Below are 5,000 nucleotides of genomic sequence, written 5' to 3' on the forward strand. Positions count from 1 at the left end.
AACGGAACACCAACCCTCTCTCACCGACATCTCATTCCATACCGGTCCAGAAGGACGCGCGGGCAGCCTGAGCAGGAAGACCCACCGGCAGCCGCGTGCCTTCCCCCCTCAAACCCCGCCCGCCGAATACGGCCGGGGAAAGAGGAGGACCGGCCTCCGCCGCCGCGACCTCGCACGCCCGGAATCGACCCTCCGCCCGACCCGCGCCCGTCCAGCTCGCAAGGGAGCTCACGTAACGCAGACCGAAGAAGGGAAGAGAACGGATGGGGAGGAAGAGAACGGAGGAGACGAAAAGAGAGCGGATGGGGAAGGGAGGGAAGTGGGGGGGAAAACCCCCACAACCCCTGGGTTCCGACAAGTGACCGGTCTGCATTTAGGAAGACGAAGGCGCTCCGGGTAGGCGCGCCTGCGAACCTCCAACCGCGGTCCCGTCACCCCGCGAGCGGGGAGACGGATCCGATAGATGGGAATAGCGACCCTCAGACAGGCGAAGCCCCGGGATTGACCCGGGGCCGCAATGTGCGTTCGAAGTGTCGATGATCAATGTGTCCTGCAATTCACATTAGTTCTCGCAGCTGGCTGCGTTCTTCATCGACGCACGAGCCGAGTGATCCACCGCTAAGAGTAGTACTCTTTGGTTTTGTTTTTCAAGGCCCTTCGACCGACAGACCACAACAAAGTGGTTTTGTACAATCTCTGCGGGTACGGGCGCCCCGGAACGCCAAGGCGAACTCGGGGTCATTGAACCTTAGCCCTTACCTCACCTCCTCCTCCTCCTCTACAAACCCCTGCGTCCGCCCTTTTCACGTAACGCAGAGAGAGAGAGAGAGAGAGAGAGAGAGATAGAGATGTGGAGGAGCAGCAGGTACCCGTCTCCCTTGATTGTACGGACGCCCATGTTTCGAGGATCCCCACCTCGAGTCTGAAAGGCCGGAGGGAACGCGGCGTTCCCAACGTCGGGCCTTGGCTTATCATTTGGAAGAGGCGCGCCGGGCGGCGCTACCCGAAAACCGATAATGATCCTTCCGCAGGTTCACCTACGGAAACCTTGTTACGACTTTTACTTCCTCTAGATAGTCAAGTTCGATCGACTTTTCAGCACACCGCCAAGGCCCACGAGGAGCCCCGGCGTGGCCGATCCGAGGACCTCACATAACCATCCAATCGGTAGTAGCGACGGGCGGTGTGTACAAAGGGCAGGGACTTAATCAGCGCGAGCTGATGACCCGCACTTACTGGGAATTCCTCGTTCATGGGGAATAATTGCAATCCCCAATCCCCGTCACGAACGGGTTTAAGCGGATTACCCGCGCCTCTCGGCGTAGGGTAGGCACACGCTGGTCCGGCCATTGTGGCGCGCGTGCAGCCCCGGACATCTAAGGGCATCACAGACCTGTTATTGCTCCATCTCGCGTGGCTATACGCCACTGGTCCCTCTAAGAAGTTAACGACGACCACGGAGGGCCGCGTAACTATTTAGCACGAAGGAATCTCGTTCGTTATCGGAATTAACCAGACAAATCGCTCCACCAACTAAGAACGGCCATGCACCACCACCCACAGAATCGAGAAAGAGCTATCAGTCTGTCAATCCTTTCCGTGTCCGGGCCGGGTGAGGTTCCCCGTGTTGAGTCAAATTAAGCCGCAGGCTCCACTCCTGGTGGTGCCCTTCCGTCAATTCCTTTAAGTTTCAGTTTTGCAACCATACTCCCCCCGGAACCCAAAGACTCTGGTTTCCCCGCACGCTGCCCGGCGGGTCATGGGAATAACGCCGCCGGATCGCGGGTCGGCATAGTTTACGGTCGGAACTACGACGGTATCTGATCGTCTTCGAACCTCCGACTTTCGTTCTTGATTAATGAAAACATTCTTGGCAAATGCTTTCGCTTTCGTCCGTCTTGCGCCGGTCCAAGAATTTCACCTCTAGCGGCGCAATACGAATGCCCCCGGCCGTCCCTCTTAATCATGGCCCTGGTTCAGGAAACCCACAAAATAGAACCGGAGTCCTATTCCATTATTCCTAGCTCAGGCATTCAGGCGAGTGGCTGCCCGCTTTGAACACTCTGATTTTTTCAAAGTAAACGCTCCGGACCCCTGAGGACCGGACACCCAACCAAGGGCATCCGGGGGGCACCGGGAGGCAGGGTCTGGGACAGGCAGTAGCTCGCCTCGCGGCGGACCGCCAGCCCACTCCCGACGTCCAACTACGAGCTTTTTAACTGCAGCAAATTTAATATACGCTATTGGAGCTGGAATTACCGCGGCTGCTGGCACCAGACTTGCCCTCCAATGGGTCCTCACCCATGTGTTTAGGATACGCTCATTCCGATTACAGGGCCTCGAAAGAGACCTGCATCGTTATTTTTCGTCACTACCTCACCGTGTCGGTAATGGGTAATTTGCGCGCCTGCTGCCTTCCTTGGATGTGGTAGCCATTTCTCAGGCTCCCTCTCCGGAATCGAACCCTGATTCCCCGTTACCCGTGGTCACCATGGTAGCCCCCTATGCTACCATCGAAAGCTGATAGGGCAGACATTCGAATGAGACGTCGCCGCCGCGGTGGGCGCGCGATCGACCCGAGGTTATCTAGAGTCACCAAAGGGCCGGGGAACCCTCGCGGGTCCCCCGGGTGGGTTTTGGGTCTGATAAATGCACGCATCCCAGCCCCCGAGAGGACCGGTCAGCGCTCGTTTGCATGTATTAGCTCTGGAATTACCACAGTTATCCGAGTAACGTGTGGAGCGATCAAAGGAACCATAACTGATTTAATGAGCCATTCGCAGTTTCACTGTACCGTCCGTGTGCACTTAGACCTGCATGGCTTAATCTTTGAGACAAGCATATGTTACTGGCAGGATCAACCAGGTTGCACCTCCCCGATGAGGAATTGGGTCGGCCCCCGGGGCCCCCGTACTCGAAAACCCAGCCGACGAGAACCGCGCCAGGAGAAGTTCCCTTTTGCGGGGGTCGGGTCTGGGTCGGAGGATAGGGGGGCGAGAGCCGGCCGCACCCATGGTTCGGTGGGTAAAAGGTTTTCACCCACTAGCCTTCAGTGGGATTGATAACCGGGAAATGCGGATCGGCCCGGGGCCGAGAGCGTTGCGGAGGAGCAAGGGCCGTGCGGAGCTCGAAACCGGGCTCGCACCCGAGACATCCACCGCGCTCAAGGCCGCCGGGGTTTGTATAGGGCAGATTGTTGTTTCCGAAGAAAACAGACCGGCCGTCTACGACTCCCTCGGATAGGTTCGGGTGGGTCTTTCCCCTGTCGAAAGACACCCCCATGGAGGCTGGCCCGCAAAGTCGGGGAGGAACCCGCTGCCCAAGGCGGTCGCTGCGGACCGGGCAGTTGCCTACCCCAGGCGGGCCTGGTGTTCCATTCCGTCAAGGAAAGGTTCGTCTTTTGCCGCTTTAATTCGGCCCGATGCTCCAGAAATACCATCAGCCTGCATGGCCTGGGCTCGGTTCATTGAGAGAAGTGCTTGGACCCCTTGAAATAGCACTGCCTCTCAAAATCCCGACGGCACCTCTCTGCAATTCCCCCCCTCGAACGGACTTCCAGAGCGCGGTGGAAGGCGCTCCGAAGCCGGCAGAGGTGCACCAGACCCGGACACAACGAGCCGGGTCGGCACCCTGGTTCTGCCACCCTCACTAATTTTCGGTCAAACCACTGGTAGACCGGGGGACTTAGAAAAATTTTCGAGGCCAAAACACTGGTAGACCGGGGGACTTAGAAAAATTTTCACAGCACACCACTGGTAGACCTGGGGACTTAGAACATTTTTCGCAGCACACCACTGGTAGACCTGGGGACTTAGAAAATTTTTCACAGCACACCACTGGTAGACCTGGGGACTTAGAACATTTTTCGCAGCACACCACTGGTAGACCTGGGGACTTAGAAAATTTTTCGCAGCACACCACTGGTAGACCTGGGGACTTAGAACATTTTTCGCAGCACACCACTGGTAGACCTGGGGACTTAGAAAATTTTTCACAGCACACCACTGGTAGACCTGGGGACTTAGAAAAATTTTCACAGCACACCACTGGTAGACCTGGGGACTTAGAAAAATTTTCACAGCACACCACTGGTAGACCTGGGGACTTAGAAATTTTTTTTTTTCGCAGCACACCACTGGTAGACCGGGGGACTTGGGGGAAAATTTTTATTTTTATTTATTTTTATTATTTAATTTTTTTTTTTTTTTTTTCGCCGAAAAACAACTAAATTTAGGACCAGGGGCCGGGGCCGGAGCCGGGAACCTAGCCGGGACCCAGAACAAGCCCAGGGACCAGGCCGGGACCCGGACCCGACCCGGGAACCAGAACAACGCCTGGAACCAAGCCGGGACCCAGGCCAAAGCCTGGGACCTAGCCGGGAACCAGAACAAAGCCTGGAACCTAGCCGGGACCCATAACGAACCCATGGACCAAGCCGGGACCCAGACCCGATCCGGGAACCAAGCCGGTACCCAGGACCGAGCCTGGAACCAATGGAGGGGCCGAAACCGAAACCGAAGCCGGGGCTGTGGGAAAAGGCCGTGGACGGGGCTGGGGCTGGGGCTGGGGCTGGGGCAGTGAGGCTGGAGCTATGGAGCTCCATGAACCAGGCTTATGCACCAGAGGAACCCACCTGCAACCGTGGTTCTGGGCAGAACGGTTTAAGAGAGAAGTGCTTGGACCCCTTAAAATAGAACTGCTTCCCAAAATCCCGACGGCACCTCTCTGCATTTCCCCCCCTCGAACGGACTTCCAGAGCGCGGTGGACGGCTCTCCGAAGCCGGCCGAGGTGCGCCAAACCCGGACACAGAGAGCAAGGTCTGCACCCTGGTTCTGCCACCCTCACTAATTTTCGGTCAAAACACTGGTAGACCCGCGGACTTGGAGAAATTTTCGACTGAAAACAACTGGTAGACCTGGGGACTTTGAAAAATTTCCATTGTGCACATGCACCACTGGTAGACCAGGGGACTTTGGAATTTTATTTTATTTTTATTTTA

General features: G+C 56.7%; 2 non-coding genes across 2 annotated transcripts; both read right to left on the bottom strand.

The window, feature by feature from the left end:
• Positions 1-473: 473 nt before the first annotated feature.
• On the bottom strand, positions 474-627 carry LOC140550365 (5.8S ribosomal RNA). The gene has a single exon (XR_011979070.1). It is a non-coding gene; the product is annotated as a 5.8S ribosomal RNA (ribosomal RNA).
• Positions 628-1,014: 387 nt separating this feature from the next.
• On the bottom strand, positions 1,015-2,868 carry LOC140550496 (18S ribosomal RNA). The gene has a single exon (XR_011979191.1). It is a non-coding gene; the product is annotated as an 18S ribosomal RNA (ribosomal RNA).
• Positions 2,869-5,000: the final 2,132 nt, after the last annotated feature.

This window comes from Salminus brasiliensis, chromosome 2 (assembly GCF_030463535.1).
Source record: "Salminus brasiliensis chromosome 2, fSalBra1.hap2, whole genome shotgun sequence".
In the NCBI taxonomy this organism is placed as follows: domain Eukaryota; kingdom Metazoa; phylum Chordata; class Actinopteri; order Characiformes; family Bryconidae; genus Salminus; species Salminus brasiliensis.